Source organism: Eubalaena glacialis, chromosome 11, assembly GCF_028564815.1.
Source record: "Eubalaena glacialis isolate mEubGla1 chromosome 11, mEubGla1.1.hap2.+ XY, whole genome shotgun sequence".
In the NCBI taxonomy this organism is placed as follows: domain Eukaryota; kingdom Metazoa; phylum Chordata; class Mammalia; order Artiodactyla; family Balaenidae; genus Eubalaena; species Eubalaena glacialis.
Window position 1 is genome coordinate 62114059 of NC_083726.1, and position 24211 is coordinate 62138269.

At 38.8% G+C, this 24211-nt stretch overlaps 1 protein-coding gene across 4 annotated transcripts in view; it reads left to right on the forward strand.

Annotated features, from left to right (window-relative positions):
* The first annotated feature begins 9138 nt into the window (after positions 1 to 9138).
* LOC133101545 (cyclic AMP-dependent transcription factor ATF-7) overlaps positions 9139 to 24211 on the forward strand; it is a 91179-nt gene continuing 76106 nt past the window's right edge. For 2 of the 4 annotated variants that reach the window (XM_061206457.1, XM_061206454.1), the window contains exon 1: positions 9139 to 9257. The gene's annotated coding sequence lies outside the window, so the exon portion shown is untranslated. The other 2 variants (XM_061206455.1, XM_061206456.1) reach the window with 2 other exon arrangements.

A 24211-nucleotide genomic window follows, 5' to 3' on the forward strand; every position in this document is an offset into this window, starting at 1 on the left:
TCCTTCCTTCTCCAAACTTGCACTGGGGTTCTGCATGGGCTGAAGCCAGAGGGCACAGGAGTCCACTGATGTCCATACTAGACACTGGGAAGAAGGGGGAGAGTGGATCTGGAGGAGCAAATGAAAGATAATGACATACTTTCAACCAGAATTTATTGATTGCCAGCATGAGCCAGGTACTGTTCTAGGCACTAAAGATACAACAATAAACTCAGTAACGAAGCCTCTAACTTTATGAGCTTACATCCTAATGGGAGCAGACAAACAATAAATATTATTAAACATAAAATAATATGTCAGGTAAGTGCTAAGAAAAAATGAAGCAAGATGAGGAGGATAGAGTGATGGGGTATGAGGTGTAGAGTGGTCAGGGAGCATTTCTGAGGAGATGTCATTTGAGCAATGATTGGAAGGAAGTAAGGGAATGTGCATACCTGGTAGAAAAATGCAGGCTCATGCTTGGCAGTCTAAGGAAAAGTGAGGAGGTGGTATTGTTGGAAAACAATGAGTGAGAAGACAGAAGAAGGTGGTGATGAGTGGTGGGATCCTGGATGTATTTTGAAAGTAGAGGATTTTCTGCCTCTACAGGATTTGCTGATATAGGATGTTTGAGAAAGTCATCAAGGATGACTCTAAAGGATTTGGCTGAAAAACAATTGGAAGAAATGACATCAGCAAAAATGGTGGATTAAGAACCTCCAAAAATCTACTCTTCCATAAAAGCAATGAGAACACTGGCATAATTGGCAGGATCAGCTTTTTTAAAACTTTGGAAATTAACCAAAGGTTTGCAACAACAAAGGGAGTGTTTATGCAAGAAAAATGGCTGAATCTCAGTAAGAACAGTGAATTAGGTGGCATTTTAATTTGTCCTCTTCCCATCTTCCCCTCTCTCCAGCTCCATGGTAACCTTGAAAACCAAAATCCTGCTATCACGGTGAAAACCAGCAGCCCTTTAGGCCCATGGAGGGGGCAGAATGCAGTTGGAGCTCCTTTAAAGCCTCATCTTCAGAGAATTGTCATTATTTGACCTATCTGGTGGTTCCCTAGAAGATCCACTCCAGGCTATCTTTATTTGATCTGACTCAGAGCTTGCCTCATGCAAACAGCCTTTTCCCTGGAGGCATTTGTTTAAAATAATGAGAGGCAATTTTTCAACACTGCAGCTGCTGTGGTTGTAGATAGCAGTTGGGGTAAAAAAAAAATAGGCTGACCAAAAAATATAAAAGGAAAATCTGGGGATTACAATGTCCACTGGAGCTTTGGAATGTTCTGACATGTTCCTGGGAGTCTAGAAGGCCATGCACATTCATAAGACTGGGTGCATGGTCAGGGAAGAACTTAGAAGCACTTAAACTCTCACCATTGACTAAACTTGAGGCTCTGCGTAAGCAGGAAGTGAAGCCTAAGGCAGAGTTGTGAACTGCCTGGCTGAGTGGTGAAGACATACCCCAATATGAATTCGGAGTCCCTTGGCAAAGACATGTTGGTTCCAGGCATTTAAGAAAATCTCTGTCAACTAATTACCTGACTGCTAGGCTAACTCTGCAGAGATCTCAGAGGATACATGACAAAGAATACAGAATTTGTAGAATTATTTCAGAAAAGCCACCAAATAAACACCACCAACAACATGAAACAGCATCAAAAGAGACCTTGGGTGAGGGGAAGAATCTGATTTTTATTGTTGCCACATTATACTATTTTAAATGTCCAGTTTTCAACATAAAATTATGAGATATTCAAAGAAACAAGAAAATACAGATCATACAAATAAAAAAAGTAGTCAATAGAAACTGTCTTTGAGAAAGATCAGATAATGGACTTATTAGACAAAGGCTTTCAATCAGCCATTTTAAATATATTAAAAAAACAGATAAAGAATATGTGATACACACACACACACACACACACACACACAACAGAACACTACTCAGCCTTAAAAAAAGATGAAATCTGACAAATGCAACAACATGAATGAACCTTGAGGGTATTATGCTAAGTAAAATAAGACAGATGGTGAAAGACAAATACCATATGATTTCACTCAGTAAAATAAGACAGATGGTGAAAGACAAATACCATATGATTTCACTCATATGTGGAATATAAAAAACAAAACAAAACAAAAATAAATGAACAAACCAAACAAAAACAAACACATACATACAGAGAACAGAGTAGTGGTTAATAGAGGTGGGGGTGGGGGGGAGGGAGGGCAAAATGGGTAAAGGGGGTCAACTCTATGGTGACAGTTGGAAACTAAACTTTTGGTGGTGGGCACACTGTAGTGTATAAAGAAGTCAAAATATAATGTTGTACACATGAAACTTATATAATGTTATAAACCAATGTTACCTCAATTAAAAATAGATAAATAAAATATATTCAAAGAACTAAAAGAAACCATGTGTATAGAACTAAATGAAAGAGAATGTCTGACCAAATAGAGAATATCAATGAAAACATAGTAATTATTTTTTAAAGAACCAACTAGAAATTCTGGTATTTAAAAATGCAATAACGAAAATGAAAAATTCACTAGAAGGGCTCAACAGCAGATTTGAGCAAACAGAAGAGAGAAACAGTGAATTTGAAGGCAGGTCAATTGAAATGATTCAGTCTGAGGAATAAGAAAAGAGAATGAAGAAAAATGACCCGTGATATGCCAACAAGTGTACCACAGGAGGAGAGAAGAGGAAAGTTACAGAAAAAATATTTGAAGAAATTATGACCAAAAACTTCCCAAATTTGATGAAAAATCTTAATCTACAAATCCAAGAATTCCACAGACTCCAAGAAGGAGAAGTTCAAACAGATCCATACTTACACACGTCATAACCACACTGTCAAAAGACAAAAATTAAGAGTGAATCTTTTTAAAAAATATTTATTTATTTATTTATTTGGCTGCATCAGGTCTTAGTTGCAGCATGTGGGATCTTTTCATTGCAGTGTGTGGGCTCAGTAGTTGTGGCATGCGGGCTCTCTAGCTGTGGTGCTCAGGCTCTGGAACGCGTGGGCTTAGTTGCCCCACAGCATGTGGGATCTTAGTTCCCCAACCAGGGGTTGAACGTACATCCCCTGCATTGGAAGGCCGATTCTTAACCACTGGACCACCAGAGAAGTCCCTAAGAGTGAATCTTAAGGGACTTCCCTGGTGGTCCAGTGGGTAAGACTCCACGCTCCCAATGCAGGCAGCCCGGGTTCAATCCCTGGTCAGGGAACTAGATCTCGCATTCATGCCACAACTAAGAGTTCGCATGCTGAAACTAAGAAGTCCGCATGCTGCAACTAAGAAGTCTGCATGCCGCAACAAAGAAGCCCGCATGCCACAACTATGAGGCTGCATGCTGCAACTAAAAGATCCTGCATGCCGCAACTAAAGATCCCGTGTGCCTCAACTAAGACCTGGCTTGGCCAAAGTAAGTAAGTAAATAAATATTAAAAAATAAAAAGGAGTGAATCTTGAAAGCAGCAAGAGAGGAGTGACTTACCACATACAAGGGATCCTCAATACAATTTCTCATCAGAAACCATGGAAGCCAGAGGTAGTAGGGGGACATATTCAAAATACTAGAAGAAAAAGACTGTCAAACAAAAATTTTATACCCAGCAAAGCTATCCTTCAAAAAATTGAATGAGAACTTGACATACCCAAATAAACAAAAATGAGAAGAATTCATCACTAGCATGCCTGTCCTACAAGAAATACTAAAGGGAGTCCTTTAGACTGAAGTGAAAGGTCACTAGACAGTAACTCCAATCCGCATGAAGAAATAAAGAGTACCAATAAAGGTAACTACATAGGTAACTATAATGTAAAAGATGGTATAAATGTAATTTTTGTTTGTAACTCTCTCTCCTATAGTATTTGAAAGATAATTGTGTAAAACAATCATCATAAATCTATGCTGATGGTCATACTGACTCCAGCAGTGAAAAGCTGGAAGAAGGACCTCAGTTCTTGCCTTCTTTTAAGAAATAATTCAGCAAAGAGACCAAGATTGTGAAAAAGATAAAAGCATTTATTAGAAGCATAGTACATGTGGAAGAACACACGGGTGGACTAGGAGTGAATTATGCACCATAGGGGCAGCTTAGATTGCTTATATGGGGACAGTTTTCTGGGTTGTCTCTGGCCAATCATCTCCATATTTGGTCCTGGTGTGCATGCCCATCTCTCAGCCAAGATGGATTCCATCTGGTATCTTCCCCGTCTTTTTGTCCTTCCCGTAGGCTGAGGGCCTTCTCTGAGCATGTGTTGGGCCAGGAAATCTACAAGAATGCACCCAATCAGGGCCCAACGCTCCCACTGGTATCCGATCTTGAAGCATCAGCAGGAGACCAGCTACAGCTGCTCAGCCCAGGGAAACCAGTTGCAGCTGTTCAGCCTGGGCCCTATCTAACTCCTACCTCCATACAATGTGGATAGATGTAATTTATATGACAATAACAGCAAAAATAGAGAATATCAATGAAAATATAGAAATTATTATAACAGTGCAAAGGAGAAAGGAAATAAAGCTATGTAAGAGCAAAGCTTTTGTATGCTATTGAAATTAAGTTGGTATTCATGCAAACTAGATAGTTATAAACAAATAACCCAATTACAAAATGGGTAAAGGATTTGAATAAACATTTCTCCAAAGAAGATATATAAATGGCCACCGAAGCGATGTTCAACATTACTAGGCATCAGGGAAATGTAAATCAAAACTACAATGAGATACCATTTCACATCCACTAGGATGGCTAAAATCAGAAAGATGGGCAATAAAAGTGTTGGTGTGACGATGTGGAGAAATCGGGACCTTCATATATTGCTGGTAAGAGTAAAATAATGCAACTGCTTCAGAAAACAGTTTGGCAGTTTCTCAAAAAGTTAAACGTAGATTACCATATGACTCAGCAAGTCCATTCCTCAGTATATATCATGAGAATTGAAAACAATGTCTATGTAAAAACTTGTAGGTGGGAACGTAAATTGATTCAGCCACTATGGAAAACAGGATGGAGGTTCCTTAAAAAACTAAAAATAGAACTACCATATGACCCAGAAATCCCACTACTGGGTATATACCCAGAGAAAACCATAATTGAAAAAAAAAACATGCACCCCAATGTTCATAGCAGCACTATTTACACTAGCCAGGACATGGAAGCAACCTAAATGTCCACCAACAGAGGAATGGATAAAGAAGATGTGGTACATACATACAATGGAATATTACTCAGCCATAAAAAGGAATGAAATTGGGTCATTTGTAGAGACGTGGATGGACCTAGAGAGTGTCATACAGAGTGAAGTAAGTCAGAAAGAGAAAAGCAAATATCGTATAATAATGCATATATGTGGAATCTAGAAAAATGGTATAGATATATAGCAAAGCAGAAATAGAGACACAGGGCTTCCCTGGTGGTGCAGTGGTTAAGAATCCGCCTGCCAATGCAGGGAACACGGGTTTGATCCCTGGTCCAGGATCCTACATGCCGCAGAGCAACTGAGCCCGTGCACCACAACTGCTGAGCCTATGCTCTAGAACCCACAAGCCAACAACTACTGAGCCCGCATGCCACAACTACTGAAGCCTGCACACCTAGAGCCCATGCTCCTCAACAAGAGAAGCCACCACAATGAGAAGCCCATGCACCGCAACGAAGAGTGGCCCCTACTTGCAGCAACTGGAGAAAGCCCACACACAGCAACGAAGACCCAATGCAGCCAAAAATAAATAAAATAAAATAAATTTATATAAAAAAAAAGAAATAGAGACACAGACACAGAGAACAAATGTATGGATACCAAGGGGGAAAGGGGTGGGGTAGGAGGAATTGAGAGACTGGGATTGACACATATACATTATTGATACTGTGTATAAAATAGACAACCTATGGGAACATACTGTATAGCACAGGGAACTCTACCTAATGCACTGTGGTAACCTAAATGGGAGGCGATATCTTTATGCGTATGGCTCATTAGCAGTAGAGGCTAACATAACGTTGTAAAGCAACCATACTCCAATAAAAATTAATTTAAAAAATAAACAAAACAAAAAACAAACTTGTAAATGGATGTTCAGAGTCACATTATTCATAATAGCCCAAAAGTGGGAATAACCCAAATGTCCATCAACTGATGAATGGATAAACAAAAATTGGTATATTCATTCAATAGAATATTATTCAGCCATGAAAGGAATAAAGTACGGATTGATACATGTTACAACATGAATGAACCTTGAACATTATGGTAAGTGAAAGAAGCCACAAAAGGCCACATATATTATTCCACTTATATAAATATCTATAATAGGAAAATCCACAAAGACAGAAAGTAGACTTGTGGTTGCCAGGGCTTGGTGGGGGTAGATTGGGAGTGACTGCTAGTGAATATGGGGTTTCTTTGGGGGGTGATGAAAATGTTCTGGAATTAGATATTGGTGATAGTTGCATAACTTTGTGAATATACCAAAAATCACTGAATTGTACACTTTATTTTTATTTTATTTATTATTGAAGTATAGTTGATTTACATGTACACTTTAAAAAGATGAATTTGGGGAGTTCCCTAGTGGTCTAGTGGTTAGGACTCAGCGCTTTCATTGCCATGGCCCAGGTTCAATCCCTGGTCAGGGAACTGAGATTGCACAAGCCGTGCGGTGCAGCCAAAAAAAAAAAAAAAAGATGAATTTCATGGTATGTGAATTATATCACGATAAAAAAAATGCAGCTGGAACTATGAAGGTAAATTTTACTAAGATAGGGAAGATTAGGGAAGGGGCACGTGTGGGCGAGAAAGGAAGAATTTGTTTTGGACATGGTAAGTTTGAAATACCAGTCAGACATCCAGGTGGATCTGTTAAGTAGGCAGCTGGAGATATGTCTGCAGTTCAGGGGAGAGATATGGATTGGAGATACACATTTGGAGAAAAATGAATTAATGCATGTAATACACTTAGAATGGTGCCTGGAACATAGTAAGACCTATAAACATTGTCTATTATAGTTATTATTTTGCATGTATAGAGTAATAGTCAATTGGTCTAACACAATGTGTGGAATCCCTTCTTCTCTGATTTGTAATGCCACCTCTGTTATATACAAATCTCTCATATACATTGAGGTCTGCTTCTATCTTTGTATTCTTTTAAGTAGGAATTGTTTTAGGGGAGAGTAGACTGGAAGCCAAGACTCCTCTCAACTTTTCTCAATTCACTTCACAAGAACATAGGTGATTGTATGTTTCTGTTTCACCTTTGTTACCTGGGGAGAAATCACCTGGATTTTTTCTACCTTTCAGAGGCTATGAGGATAGATGAGATCCTAGGCAGGAAGTTCAGAAAACAGAGTAATATAAAGCTGCAAAAGGGGGCTTCCCTGGTGGTGCAGTGGTTGGGAGTCCACCTGCCAATCCAGGGGACACGGGTTCGAGCCCTGGTCTGGGAGGATCCCACATGCCGCGGAGCAACTGGGCCCGTGAGCCACAGCTACTGAGCCTGCGCGTCTGGAGCCTGTGCTCCGCAACAAGAGAGGCCATGACAGTGAGGGGCCCGCGCACCGCGATGAAGAGTGGCCCCCGCTCGCCACAACTAGAGAAAGCCCTCGCACAGAAACGAAGACCCAACACAGCCATAAATAAATAAATAAATTTATTTATATTAAAAAAAAAAAAAATGCAAATTCTTGTGCCCCATTCCAGAAGTACTGAAGCAGAAACTCTGGGAGTAGGTCTCAGGAACCTGTTTAAAGCTGCAAAAGGAAGTTACCTGAGAGAAAAGCAATTCCATAGGTAATATTTTGAGTCAACTCTCCTTATAATTACAATAACATTTTAAAAGTTTTTTTTTAGTTGTGATAAAAAACCACATAACATAAAATTTACCACCTTCGTAACCATATGAGAAAATTTTAAATACAGTCTTTGCATTTGATGTTTCACCCAAAATCTTCCCAAGGCTGTCTCCTTCTCACAGTTCAAACGTTATTCCTTCAAAGGGGCCTCTCAACACCAGGAGTAAAGTTGCTTCCCTACTCTTGGTCACTTTCTGTCTCATTACCCTGCAGCCCTCTTCACTAACTGAAATATAATATTTGTGTTTATTAACTGTCTCCCCCTTCCCACTAAAACATAAATTCTACCGGAGCAGGGACCTGGTCTGTCTACTCTTCTCCCCATGCCTAGAACAGTTCTTTGCACATAGTATGTCCTAAGTATTTGTTAAAATACTTGCTGGGTAATAAATATAGTGCCTTTTAATTCCAAAGAAGTTTCACACATATTATTTCATTTGATCATTACAACTCTGAGTAAAATGGGATTGCTGGCCCCACTGTAAAGATACTCAAAGAAAATGATAGAGTTGGGAGCTCGCTTTTCCCAATACATGCACTCCAGTTCTAGGGCTAAGGGTATTTCAAACTACTTTGCCATTAAGGAAGTGATAACTCTGGAGGACAATAGAAACAACCTACACATTTTTTAAAAAGTCGCCAGTTCCTGCGGTTGAACTTTTACCACACTCCACCCCCATATACAGACACACAGCAGAGATTACGGCTAGTGATGCTACTGTAAGTGCAAAGAAGAAAATGCAACTATTCGACTGTTTGGAACACTGAATCATCTTATGTAGCTGTCTCGGTTTTTCCCCCACTTTTTTAATTTAAAACAAATTTTTTTTGGCGGGGCCGCTCGGCTTGCGGTATCTTAGTTCTGGGACCAGGGATCCAACCCGTGCCCCCTGCAGTAGAAGCGCGGAGTCCTAACCACTGGAATTCCCAGGGAATTCCCCTCCCCCGCTCTCTTTTTAAAAAAAGTTTTACTGAGGTACAACCTTGTCTCGTTTTTAAAGTGCGCTACTTTGAGATAATCTAATTCTCTAGTATGAGAACCGTTTGGATCTCCATTACTACAGGCACCTGTAAGGAGTCCCTTTCCTTCTTTTTCCCCTTAAACTCGGCAGCCGAACACGTGCGACCAGCGATTAGGCACTCTTACAGCCTCCCTCCCTAGCCCTGCCCACCGAAAGTCCAGCCCCTTCTTTTTCCGGAGCCCCGCCTCTCGCCCCTTTTCCGACTCAGACCCTGTGGATCTCGCCCTTCCTCCAACTCCTCTCCATATCTCGCGAGAAGTGAGCGCGCCTGGCCGGACGAGAGAAAAGTATCTGCTCCGCTTAGGGGGGAAAGAAGGAGCTGGAGACAGATTGTGGGACCGAGCGCGGGCGGGCGGGAGGCGACGGAGCTACCAGCGGGTGAGTCCAGATAACATTAACTAGTCCATGAGCTGACGGGAGTCTCCCCGTCAACTCTGGCCAGTCCCAGTGTCCCAGGCCGGGGTCTCCCCTCCCAGTGTGTGTTGGACGGGGGCGCTGAGGCGGTGGCTGGGCCCTGTCTGAGGAAGAGGGTGGGGCATGGACCAACGCCGACCAATAAGAGAGAAGGAAGTTACGATTGGCGGCGACGAGCACTAATGGGAGGTCATCTTTACCTTGCGGAGTGCCGCCCCTCTTCTTCCTCCCGCCTCCTTCCTTTGGGGGGAAGGCGGGGCCAGAGGCCTGAAGTGTGGGGAGAACTTGGGGTAAGTAGCCCCGGGGGGCACAGGGCGTGGCAAGGAGAGGGGAGTTGAATCCTGAGGGAGTGGAAGTCTAGTGGAGCCTGGAATGGGGTGGAATGGAGAAAGGGGAGGGGTACTAAACTGGTTGAAGACCCAGAGCTTCTTCAAAGAGTGGGGTTAGAGGCTTGGCATTGGAAGAGTCAGGGGTAATAGGCAGGAGGTGGGGATGAGTAGGTGAAAACATGGCATTTGGTTTTGCTGGGAAGATAGGGAGGAATAAGTGGAAGTGAGAGCATGGCATTTCGATTGAATTATAAAAAAGAGTACCAGGGACATGATATCAGAGAGGAAGTATGGATATGGAGAAAATTAAGTGAATGAGTTTAGGAAGACTTCATAGGGGTGGGCTTAGTGGCCAAGAGGTATCACTTTGGGAAGGGTATGGGGGAATCCAGAAGGGTAGGGGAGATGTTTGGTTAGGAGACGGCTGATATGTACAGGTGTTTAGCCTAGGTATCAGAAGAAGCCTGGGAAATGGATTTAGGGCTTTTGGTGGATATGGCACCCAGTCTGGTGACCAGCCTGCAAGAAAGGTGGGATAGGGGTAGAGAAGGAGAAAAATAGAACACTTTCATCACTTCTGCTCAGATTTCCTTTCTCCCTGTCTTCCTGTTCCTGCACTTCATCTCTTCCTCAACTCAGGGATGGGGGCTTGGGACTTAAGCGGCCAAGTTGGAGCTCCATCGGGAGTTATACGTTGCTCTGAATTGCTTGTTATGTTCTGTGACTGGGGTGTTTACTACCCAGGGCACCTCCTCCCTATATTCCCGCGTTGCTGCTTTCCTAACTTTAAAAGTTGTTTTCTACTTATCAGAGGGTGTTTTAGTATCTTTGAGGGTTGTGTCATAGTAAGTGTAGGTTTGTAGGGGTGTGCAGAGTTTTCTCCACAAGCTCACTTGATTCCTACGTTTAAAAACTTTTCAGTAGTATAAGTAATTCTTGCAGAGACATAGGTCTGTATAGGTATTCTAAGCACAGAAAAATGTACTAAACCGGTTTGTTTTGTTAAATGTGTTTCTTACCCACTCGTATTCTTGAAGAGTTGCTAAATGAATGGTTGCAGTTAGTTTTAGTTAGCTTATGTTTTTTTAAATGGTGTAAATAAAATGGACACGTATGTCAGGAAAGTGAAAATTTTTCACTTTCTTCCTTTGTGTTCCGATTCAGAAGCTAAAGATATGCCATAATATTGATATCTTGGGGACAAGGGTTGGGGAAATCAAACACAATTTGTACTTAAACATGGAGGATATAAGGTAAGTGGAGACTATTGCGAAATGTAACACGTCTGTGAGAAAGGAAGCTAAAGAAAAGTTTGGCAGCTATACTGAGTAGTCTTACCAGTTCTTAATTCTGTACAAAAAAGGGACAAGTCTTTGCCCTTTGTTTGATAGTTGTGTATTATTTAATAATGAGCTAATACAGCCAATTAATTGCTGACTTCTTTGCTATTGCATAGATTTGTCTTTTACATTCCTTTTCTTCTCCTCTTACTTTTGGAAGCAAAATAACATCTGAAATATACCGGTAAAGGTGTTACATGAGGAGAAACCAGAGTATGTTGCTTTGTATTAACCTTTGGTTTTCAGCAGCCATTTGTCCTCCTGGCCAGGAGGTTACCCCTACAGCACATTGAGACCAATTAATTACTGACCTTTTAGCATTAATTACTTAATTGGGTTCCAGTATTTCACATTGAGAGCATTGCTATTGTATATTCAGACATTTTCACGGTTTGCCTGGCAGCAGCACAAAAAAATATCCAATGAGAGAGCAAAGTTCCTTGTTTTATTCTTCCATCCTAGAATTTGTGATGGCTTTGACTTGGGCACTATCTCAGTGTTAACACCTAGCAGAAAGCTAGAGAATGATAAACACTGCTCATCTTTAAACTTGTGGATCAAAGGTTACATCCTGTGATAGTTTCAGTGTTGTAACTTTTAAGCATTTTTGTTTACCATGGCTTTTAAATGTTAATAGAGACCATTATTGTATATCTCCTTTATCTTTCCTCTCCCGCTTCCAACCCAAAATGAAATTTGTTTTTTCAACCTACTCTCAAGCTGCTGCTTTAAGTCCCTGGCTCTGCCTGAACACAGCTGCTCTGAAGTTCTCACAAGTTATTGTTTTGTACATGTCAAGAGTGAGTTTTTCCTAGGCTGCAGTAGGAGGGAGTCAGTGTTACAGCAGCCTCCTCTCCACGTCTGATGAGGAGGAGCCTTTTTGGAAGGAAGTTTTAGGTGGAGCAAATAGCATTGCCATGTAAATGTCTAATAAAAACAGCTCTCTTCTTGAAACTAGTTGGCAGGCTGGCATACAGTTGCTTCTTATCCCTTGATAAAGGTACTAAAGTTAAGATGCATATGTTGTTTCTTGGAGAAAAACAAACGCAGCATTCATTAAAAAAGAAAAAGCATTATTTCTTTTGTTGTTGTTTTCTCTGATTGTGGTACTATGATTTTAGAGTTCATGAAAAAAGTATTCCATCTCTAGAAACATGTCAAATAAAAGTTTTTAAGCTTCTCATTTTGAATGTTTCCTTCCCCTAATAGGCTTATTTTAGGATCAAGTATTGATATATTCATGAAATGTGAAAATGCATCATTTTGGAATGTCTGGTGGATGGTCTTTTAACTTCTGAATGCTGTAAGGAAGAGGTCCCTACTTCTTAGATATCCTGTTCTGTTATTGGAGCTTTACTTTTTAGAACATTCTTTACATTGTGAAGCTCTTTACTCCTGCCATCTGAAGCTACAATAAATAAACCTAATTCCTTGTCAACATGGTAGCCCTTCAAATATTTGATGACAGTTATGTTCTGTTAAGGCTTCTCTTACTGGGGTAAATATGCCACGTTCTTTCAACCATTCTTTAAGTGACATTTTTAATAAGGTTCAGTCTCCTTATCAACTTAGTTGCCTGAGTTTTTAGGGTTTCTTATCTAGATCTGAATATAACATTTCAGATATAATCTGATCAATACAAAGTACAGGGGAGAGTAGGGCCTCTTTTTTCACTGCACTCAATACCTCTGTTCTTAAAGCCTAAGATCACATTAATTTATATAATTAATTTTTTAATTTTAATTGAGGAATTTGTGTTTATCCCTGTAATTGTCATCTTGTTAGTTTTGGTTTATTGTTTTAGCTTGATAATGTTATTTAGCCTTTTATTTTAAATTTATTTTTTATTGAAGTATAGTTGAATTACAATGTGTTAATTACTGCTGTACAGCAAAGTAACTCAGTTATACATATATGTACATTCTTTTTCATATTCTTTTCCATTATGGTTTATCACAGGATTTTTAAAAATATATTTATTTATTTACTTGGCTGCGCTGGGTCTTAGTTGTGGCACGCGGGATCTTCGTTGCGGCATGCGGGATCTTTAGTTGCGGCATGTAGGATCTAGTTCCCTGACCAGGGATCGAACCCAGGCCCCCTGCTTTGGGAGCACGGAGTCTTAACCACTGGACCACCAGGGAAGTCCCTTATCACAGGATGTTGAATATATTTCCCTGTGCTATACAGTAGGACCTTGTTGTTTATCCATTCTATATATACCAGTTTACATCTGCTTGTTATTTAGCCTCTTAACCATTCCTCATATCTTTCTGTCGTTGATAGTTAAATTTGATAAACATGACACCTATGTTTTTGTTTTAGGTCACTGGTAAAAATATATAAGGGTGGAACAATGCTATGTAACATCAGCACACTATCGTTAGGTTGATATTAATCCATTAATGAACCTTTTGGGTAAAATTCAGTTATGAATCCACCTACTGTTTTATTATCTAACCTATATTTCATATGAAGAAAGTGAAGTTAGACATGAGTTACTATTTAGCTTTCTTATGCTAGTGTTTATAGATCACTGCATTACTTGCCAGTGGTTCATAAGCCATTTATTTAATAATTCATTTTATAATCTTCCTGGGAAACAATATTTCATCAGAATATAGTGTCTGGACTCTACCTTCCCTGGCCCCTGTTTTTTCTAAGTATCATTTTTTCCCTATTTCCAAGACCTCTGGTCCTGCTTTCTTAAAAAAAAAAAATTCTAGAATGATTTAACAGTGTTTCCTCATAGTTGTATGTTTTTTGTCATCAGATGAAATTCTGTTTTGGAAACTCCTTTAGGAAGAAACATCATTCCCTGAACATTTTAAGTTACATATCAAAGAATTAAACTATTGCCCATATAACAGTTGTATTGTAGCTTCCCCCAAACATTGACATCTCCAGTTTAGACCTAACTGTTCATTTTATGTTCGAAGTAAAAACCTACAGCACCCGTTAAAAAAAAAAAAGTATACATACATACATATATATATACACACATGATATATATATATATATCATTGCTATTTATAATTATAGTTTATTGGTGTGGTGATCTAAGTTTGTCATGCTATGTGCTTAAGGTAAAATGGTGCTTACAAATAAGATAAAACATCAGAAGACATCTCTAGGTACTAAAGACTTTATGTTGGCAGCCAACAACTTTCCTGTGTGTTAATTTTAGCCTGATAGTTGAATTATGTTTGAGCAATTTTAGCTGATAAATGCAGTTTTAAAGCACCTTCCTCTTTTGGGGTTTTAATTTTTACTTTCATTTTTAGAAAATTGCAAATTGTGAATGGAAATGTTTGTACATTTTCTTTTGACACATTCTCATCCATCTGAGATTGTAGTTATGAATTCTCCTGGAAAGCAGAAGGATGGACTTGATGACCCCTCAAGGTCCTTTCCAGTCTAAACATTCGTAAGTAGAGGCTCAGATCAAGGAACTTACTATTGAAAAATCAGGAAGAAAAATAGAATGTAAAGAAAATGAAATTGAAATGGTTCTACTGACCCAGTGGGAATGGATAAACAAAAAGTAAGGAACATAAATGACAAGAAATAATAATTCCTTTGAGCTAAACACAAAACAAATGAACAACAACAAATATTTTGCATTGGGGTCATTTTTATGTCTTCAAATATTTTATCATGACATTTTCTCTTCCGAATTCCCTGGTGGACACTGTGTTGAAAGAATGTGGTTGGTTTTTTTCTTTCTGTTAAGTCATAGTATTTTGTTTCCTTTCCTTCTCTTGTTTGTCCTTTTGTTGAGAAACATTAAAAAAAAAAGAAATCTGAATAATTTTCTCACTGCCTGTATACAATGAAACAAAATTCAGTTCAGTTTTGAAAGTAAAGATATACTGCATGACTTCCTTGGAGAGGAAGGATGAATGTTAAAATTCAGGAAAGGTTTTTTTTAATATATAAATTTATTTATTTTTGGCTGTGTTGGGTCTTCGTTGCTGCGTGCAGGCTTTCTCTAGTTGCGGGGAGCGGGGGCTACTCTTCGTTGCAGTGCGCGGGCTTCTCATTGCGGTGGGTTCTCTTGTTGCAGAGCACGGGCTCTAGGCACATGAGTTTCAGTAGTTGTGGCACACAGGCTCAGTAGTCGTGGCTTGCGGGCTCTAGAGTGCAGGCTCGGTAGTTGTGGCACATGGGCTTAGTTGCTCTGAGGCATGTGGGATCTTCCCAGACCAGGGCTCGAACCCATGTCCCCTGCATTGGCAGGCGGATTCTTAACCACTGTGCCACCAGGGAAGCCCAGGAAAGGTTTTATGAAAAGACAAATTTACTACCTAGTTTTTAAAATTTTGTAAGCAGACATCTAGGAAAGATTCCCAACTAAACCACAGGTGAGTTACAACAGTAGTGTCATGAAGGAGAACAGAACTCATTACAAACTCATGACTTTGTTAGCTTCTTTTCATCTTTTGGTGAGTTTAATCCTGAATGTTCTCATATATTTGAAACCTGACTGTGCAAAAAGTTTCTCTAATTCAATACTGCATTTATCCTTAATAAATATCAATTTGTGAAAGTCTAACAGCCAAGATTTAGCTTGAAAAGTTACTTTGTGAGCTTGCGGCTGGGGCCTTCATGGGAGTAGTTTTGTTCTGCCATCGCCTCACCTTCTCACAAAACCCAACTTGTTTTCTTTGAGTGGAATTACTTACTAATATCTTCTTATCGGATGTAGTGCTTCTTTCTGACATAGTGGACAGAGGAGATTTATGTTCTAAGTTGGCCACATTTTATTTGGGGCTTAAAATTTACCATGTAGTAGAAAAGTAAAAAATAGAGCATAACCATTCTTTTTGAAATAGGAATATGCCTGACTTTATTATAAAAACAGGATGACTAATTGAATATAACATACGATTGCTGTAAATGATTTGCGTTGGCACCAAGTTTCTGGCCAGTAATGTTTACTTAAGCTTTATCAAACTTGAGTAACACCATCCTGGTTTTATTTAACATGGTTTTTCTGATATTTCTGGTACTAATATGTCTTTCGTAGCACCATTTAAAAAAATTTTTTTTTTAAGTTTTGGTCAAGCAGTAGTTTGCTAACATTTTACATATCTATGTTAGGGACTTTTGAAAGTCAGTGAACATTGGAATACCCCAGATAGGTCGCTGTGTTGCCAGTATGTGGACAGTCTTAGAAAATAGATTTTTTTCTTGAGAATTTCTATGCGTCTCCATGATTATCGTTGTGGGATATTGTAGCTATTTCCTATCTGGGACCAAACTCATACTGAGGTTTAATGTTAAAGTCTATCAGGTTTGTTGTTGTTTGCAGCCTATTTAAATTAAGTCCATGAAGGTTTAAAATTTACCCTTAAAGAGCAGTGTTTTGGGGTTGATTGCTATTGCTTTGCTGTTTCACTTCATCTGAAAATGAGTACACAAAAAACCAAAACACAACACTAGATTTTTGACAGCCTACCAGTTTCCAGGAATTTTTTAACTTCTAAAATCATATTGAGGCCAAACATAGATAGGTATAATGTTCTCTAGTTATTTCTAACTCAGCTTCCTGATGTCACTTTAGCAAGTTGTTGCTTCTTTGTTTTTGCTTTATTAGCCTCTCTGAGAATAGCTCAGAATAGTTCCTTGAATCCTCCAAAAGCCTGGAGAGAAAGTTCTAGTCTAGTAGTTGTCTGGTAGTTGCCTGTATGAAGCTGTTTCCATATAGGTTCTAAGCTTTGGCCATGTGTTGCCTAACTTATGATTCAGCCTAATTCTCACTCCCATCTGTTTTCAGTCATTTGCTGCAAAACTATTTGGTCTATTTAAGCCGGCTCCTTTCTTTGAAACCTGTCCCTGCATGCCTGAGCCTGAAATCCAGAAATTAATTTTAACTTTCTCTTTGATCAATTCAGGGCACTCTGCTGTTTATTTCTCAAACTGTGGGTCTCAAACTGCTTTTAGTCTCAGTACCCACCCCTGTATACTCTTAAAAATTATTGAGAACTCCAAAGAGCTTTTGCTTATCGTGGTTATATCTATTAATATTTAGCATATTAGAAATTAAAATGGAGAAAATTTTAAAATATTTATTTGCTTATTTTAAAATAGCAACATAAATAACTATAGTTTTAAAAAAATTGGGGGAAGAACATCAAATGTCTGGCTAATAAAAAACAGCTGTATTCTCATATCTGCTTCTGCATTCAGTCTGTTATAATATGTTGTTTTGGTTGAAGTATATGAAGAAAACCTGTGCTTACACAGATATGTAATAGGAAAAGGAAAGATTCTTTTCAGATAATTGTAGATAATCTTTCTTCTTTGATACTACATCAAAATCTGAAAAGTGATAGTTTCTTAAAGGTTAGCTATTGTGTAAAATCTGATACCACATCTGTGAACTTTCAGTACTCTGTTACATTAAAATGAATTGGCCTGTGTTGCCCCTTAAATAGATCTTTTACCCTTGTATGATTTGAACACCCATGAACCCTCTGAAAGGGTCTCAAGGATCTGTAGGGATCCCTGGAGCCCACTTTGAGAACTGATGTCTTATGGTACCAAACTTGAAAAATACAGTTGTTTACCATATGGGAGGAATATGGAAGATCCAACCATTTTAGTGCTTCTCAAAGGGTGGGTTACTGACCATTTGCATCAGAATTACCAAGGGTGTTTTTTTTTTTTTTTTAAATATTTATTTATTTATTTTATTTATGGCTGTGTTGGGTCTTCGTTTCTGTGCGAGGGCTTTCTCCAGTTGCGGCAAGTGGGGACCACTCTTCATCGCGGTGTGCGGGCCTCTCATTATCGCGGCCTCTCTTGTTGTGGAGCACAGGCTCCAGACGCGCAGGCTCAGTAATTGTGGCTCACGGGCCTAGTTGCTCCGCGGCATGTGGGATCTTCCCAGACCAGGGCTCGAACCTGTGTGCCCTGCATTGGCAGGCAGATTCTCAGCCACTGCGCCACCAGGGAAGCCCCCCAAGGGTGTTTTTTAAAGTGTAGATTCTTGGGCCCCAAAGCCAAGAGAATCCAGGAGGCCTGGGAATCTGTATTTTACACGGAGCCTAGATGAATATGCTAAAGATTGAGAACTATGGAGGTAGATTAATTAATCATGTTTTAAGAAAACCTAATTTCTAAATTTCGAGAAGTCAGATAAAAAGAAATTAGTACTTGAATAGTCACATAATAAAAGTCCTTAATTAACAATCACTCTGACATTTGTCATAATTGGGATATCTTAACCGTGTATTTTAATTAATAATAGTTATCATAAATACCAGGAGTTGGCAAACTAAGGCCAGATGGTAAATATGTGCGTTGCAGGCATGAGGTCTCTTGTTGTAACTACAACTCCGGCATTGTAGCACAGAAGTAGGTAGCCAGAGACAACATGCAAAGAATAAGCATGGCTGTGTTCCCATAAAACTTTATTTATGAACACTAAAATTTGAATTTCATATAGTTTTCACATGTCACAAAATTTTCTTCCTTTGATTTTTTTCAACCATTTAAAAATGTAAAAAACATTCTTAGCTTGTGGGCCATATAAAAACAAGTGGCAGGCTAGATTTGGCCCATGGGCTGGAGTTTGCCAATCCTTGATGTATACTATAACTGGATTATGAGTTTAAAAATTATTATAATAAAATATACTTTTTAAAAAAAATTTACTTATTTTTATTTTTTGGCTGTGTTGGGTCTTCGTTGCTGCGAGCGGGCTTTCTCTAGTTGCGGCGAGCAGGCTTCTCATTGCGGTGGCTTCTCTTGTTGCTCAGCACGGGCTCTAGGCGCGCGGGCTTCAGTAGTTGTGGCTCGCAGGCTCTAGAGTGGAGGCTCAGTAGTTGTAGCGCACGGGCTTAGTTGCTCCGTGGCATGTGGGATCTTCCCGGACCAGGGCTCAAACCCACGTCCCCTGCAGGCAGGCGGATTCTTAACCACTGCACCACCAGGGAAGCCCAATTATAATAAAATATACTTAATGTTCAAACTATCAACATTATTTAATTTTCCTAGACAAAAATAATGGTCCAAGAAATTATAGTCCCTCAAGTTCATGTTTCTGGACATTCATTTATATAATAAACATATAAGAAACACCTATTGTGTGTAAACTTGGAAATACATGATTCACTTAGAAGTAGTCATACAATATGCAAGTTGTCACACAACTTTCAGGTGTTATAAAAAGATACAATGTCATTTTTATATCTTCTTTGGGGTGTGTGAGAACAGGTAACTAGGGTTCAGTCCAACCTCAACCTCTTTTTTTTTTTTTTTTTTTTTATAAATTTATTTATTTATTTATTTATTTTTGGCTGTGTTGGGTCTTCGCTTCTGCGCAAGGGCCCCCTCCAGTTGCGGCAAGCGGGGGCCACTCTTCATCGCGGTGCGCGGGCCCCTCACCGTCGCGGCCTCTCTCGTTGCGGGGCACAGGCTCCAGACACGCAGGCTCAGCAGTTGTGGCTCACGGGCCCAATTGCTCCACGGCATGTGGGATCTTCCCAGACCAGGGCTCGAACCCGTGTCCCCTGCATTGGCAGGCAGACTCCCAACCACCGCACCACCAGGGAAGCCCCCAACCTCAACCTGTTGACTCATCTTTTGCATTTTTTTTTTTAACTCTCTACCTCAGTTTTCCAATCTGTTAGTTAACAAAGTGCTTTACAAAAGGCTAATTAGTTAAAGGTTATAGACTTATATATGCTTTTTATGTAATCCTTTTGGGGCATTTGGTTTACCTACTAATGAAATAGTGTGTTAAACTGTTGTTATGCTAAATACTACAATGGAAAATGAACCCAGAATTTATGAACAGAAATTTCAGTTCCTAAATAATCTACTGCCTAGTAAAACATGAGTCTTCTTTGTTTTCTGGGGTTAACATACCTTCATTATAGTCTCACTGTTCATAGGTTTATTGGAATCTTTTCCTAAAGTCAGTGTTCTAGATGTAATGCAAGTCACAGGAGCACAGAGTATCTTATGGAGAATAAAATGTTGAGGCTGCTATGGTGAAGAGCTTCAGTGTTTGTACTCTTTGCTTAGCAGCAGCTAAATTATCTGAGAGTCTGAAACTTGGTATCCAAAGTTATGGTTTTGGAAGAGAACTGTTTGTATATAATTTTTTTCTTTTTAATATCATAGGGGAATGGGGCCTGTAGAGCTCTGTTTGGGTGCCGGTCTAAATTTTTTAGCGTATTTGAAGCTCACTGAAAGGCATTCAGTACCTGCTAAGCTTGGTTTCAACTCTCTTTATTCCCTTTGTGTTGGACAGTTCGGGCAATTTCTAAGTGTTTAATGTAAGTACTACTTGTTGTTAGGCAGCATTCGTGGATTCTGAAAACGGGTCCTTGAGGGTAACTAATAAGGAATTATCTTGAAATGCTTGATTTACCCTGTGTATCGATCTAAGTTTCCACCATGTCTATTTCTATTTGATGTTGTTAGTTTACATTTTTAGAAAGATTTTTTTGGTAGTTCATTTTGAACTTTGTCAGTTGGTTCTGTGGTTCTGTTGCTTTGTAGTAGAGAGTGAACAACTTTGTATAATTTTTAAATACTATACTGTTTAGTGCTTTAGAGTAGTCTAGCAGAGGGACTTCCCTGGTGGTCCAGTGGTTAAGACTTCACCTTCCAATGCAGGGGGTGCAGGTTCAATCCCTGGTCGGGGAGCTAAGATCCCACATGCCTCTCAGCCAAAAGACCAAAACATAAAACAAAAGCAATATTGTAACAAATTCGGTGAAGACTTTAAGAATGGTCCACATCAAAAAAAAAAAAAAAAAAGAAAACTTAAAAAAAAAAAGGAATAGTCTAGCAGATACGGGCCTTATTTTTTTTTTTTAAAACTCAGACATGTTTTTTTTAAGTCATGCAGATCAGTATTCTTTTTATTATTAAATTATATTATAAAGTTTTTGATTTATTAAAAGCAATCTGTGATCATTGTAGAGACTTTGGAAAATACTGAAGGTAGAAAGAGGGAAATAAAATCATCTGGAATACCATTATCCAGAGATAACCATTATTAACATTTGACGTTAATTCCCTCATCTTGTTCTATGCTTATTATTTTGTTTGCTTTTTTATAGATTTGGAATTATGGTGCATATGCAATTTTGTATCCTGCTTTTTTTCCCCACTTAATGTATAGCATTTTCTCATGTTGTTAAATAGCTTTCAGAAACGTTATTATTAACAACTTAAAATATATCTATTGTAAGACAATATCTTAATTTATATTTATTCATTCTTTTTAAACATTTAATTCCTTTTCCTTTTTTGTTATAAATATGACTATGATGAACATTTTCATATATAAATGGTCCATGTTTCTGGTTTTAGCCTCAGAATAAAGTCCTGAAAGAAGAATGATTTGTTCAAAGGGTGTAAAACGTTTTAAGACACTTAATATAAACATTGCCAGATTGCTTTCCAAAAAGATTGTCCATATATGTACTCCCACAAGTCCCATATTAAGGTGCCCTCTCTGCTGCATCCTTGGTTAGCAAGCATTCTTTTATACTTGAAAATATACCTTAAGAGCTCTGGTCTAGGTTTTGTTTTCAAGGGTCAGTTAAGTGTCAATTAACTTGACAAATACCTCCCCCCTCCCCATTTTTAACAGTCTAACCAAAAACTGTAGAGCTTCTTCTGTGTTATTTGTATGATAGGAAAAGCATAGAATTGGTTGGGTGTAGTCACATAAAGTACCTTAGGCACAAAGTAGTTGTAAATATGTATTTAAAATATGTCTTAAATACATATAACTTTAAATGCGTAAATACCTGTATAGTGGTTGTTTTGTGGACCCAGCAGCTTTCTGCAAAACTTGGAAAGATAAGTGTAAAATTTCAGCAAAGTATACTTGAATATCTACTTCAGATTAAATTAGTAAATATTTATTGAACATCAACTGTGTTATGAAAGGAAAGGCTTCCAGAAGTTTTTAACTGGATCTCTGTATTCTTCCCTGTTCCCCTTTTGGTCACAGATAATACAGCTATTTCCTTTTTATTCATGAAGCTAAAGTAGTTCACTTCTAGTTACTAACACATCACCATTTCATTTCGTTCATAGCAATTATCTGCTATTAATCTAAAATGATTTTGTTTATTAACTTCTTTGTGTTTGTCTCTTCTTTGTAGACTGTAAGTAAGCACTATGAGGGCAGATATCTTGTGTGTCTCATTCATTGTTGAATTTTGGGGCCTAGAGTATATGGTAGGCGCTGAATAAAGTGTTCAGTGAATTAATGAATTTAAAAAACAATATTTATTTTTGGCTGCGTCAGGTCTTAGTTGCGGCTTGCGGGCTCTTCGTTGAGGTGTGCAGGCTCTCTGGTTGTGGCGCACGGGCTCAGTAGTTGCGGTACGCAGGCTTAGTTGCCTCGCGGCATGTGGGATCTTATTTCCCTGACCAGAGATCAAACCCACTTCCCCTGCATTGGAAGGCGGATTCTTAACCACTGGACCAACAGGGAAGTCCCCGAATTAATGAATTTTTTAAATGATTAAATTTACTTTTTGATCCCAAAGGTAAATTGTAGTTATTAGTTTCATACGTCTTCCTTGTCAGATCTTTTACCAAGACTTAACCATCTTTTTTGTGCTCGTATATACTCTGGAATTGCTAGTAAAATAATTTGATAAATGACCATAAAGAATAGGAGAAATAGTAAGGGATCTAATACGTATACTGATCAACCTATGACTAATTGAACTTGTAAATTAAGCCATCATTCTTACCACTTACTTGGCATCTTTCATGCCAGATGACAAGGATTCTTTGCCCGACCAAACTTTAGTCAGGCTCCTGAACCTTCTTTTAGGCTTATCTGTGTACTTCCTTGTAAAACTGAATTTCAGCAAGAACCCTGCTAAGTCAGTTTAGCAAGAGCCCCCCACCTTCAGTATCTGTTCTCTCTCATATCTGATTAGGTTCTTCATTCTCTACCATCCCTCCGGTGATGTCTCATCACCCTGGCCTGTCTTCAGCAAGAATCTTGTTAGGTTAGTTTAACCAGAATCCCCTTTACCCCTTATGTTTCCTCTTAGTAATTTTCTAGTCACTGACCTCCACCCTGGTCCTTGGCTGTTGATTCCCACTCGCCCATGGTGTATTCAAAACTGAGCCTGGTTTATATACTGAGATCTCTTAGCCACTATTGCAATAGTCCTGAATAAAATCCGTTTTTTACTGCTTTAACTACTGTCCAGCTCTGGTTTTCTTTGACACAGATGAGAGAAAGATTCTTTTTTTGCAAAAGACTATTGTCTTTATTTTTGTGTCCGCTTTGCCTGGCACTTAGTAGTTCCTTAGTAATGCTTTTGAATGAATAAATGATAGCTAGTTTGAACCCCTTCTAGATTTTCATGAATCTTTGATATTTATGGTGTATATGCCCTTCTCATTTTTTTATACTTAGCCATATCTGCTTTTTGGTATTAGGAACCTGCAAACAGGCCCTTGGGTGTGTTTGTATTGATACATGGCTTTTATTCCTTACCTTAAGTTGGGCCATCTTAATAACATCAGTTGGTTACTAAAGAAATAATTATATTAAAGCCAGGTCCAGAGAACTGACTTTTTGTAGACCTCAGTGGCAGACTCAATCCTCATTCCATTAAAAAAAAAAAAAGATAGATATACATATGTATACACACAGAATCAGAGAATCAGTTTTCTTATTTGCACGTTGACCATTTTAGGATATACTTCTGGCTCTGACAAAACTATTTAAGAAAGATTCTATGAAATTACCCCAGTTATTAAAATCATTCTCTAAACCTTGGATTTTCTTCACTTTTCTGCCAGCATTCAGATAACTTTCTCTCTTTTAAGTGAATACCAATTTTTATCATTCATGCATTCTGAGCACATGAGCCTTTTCCTTGGCCCCTAGGACAGCCTTTTTATGCATCTTTGTTTTCCTGTTCTAAGATCACCACTGAGAGCATTTCACTTTCTTTTGCAAATGTCTCTAAATATGTGTATCTCCTGTCTGTCATTTATTGCTTAGTTCTGAAGAATGCTTGAGTTTCATCCTGAAGAATAGATTGAGAAACAGATGACAGACTTGAGTGCCGTGCCTGGACACGTGATCTACCTGTCAAGCAGTACAGTTACAAATGGGCTGTGAGTTAAATTCTAGTGAATGGCAGTATCATTATTCAAGATTTCACCTTTTGTCTCAGTCTTTATACTACAGAAATGTGTTGCTATTTGTTTTTGAGGAGGCATCAGTTTGACCTCTCAT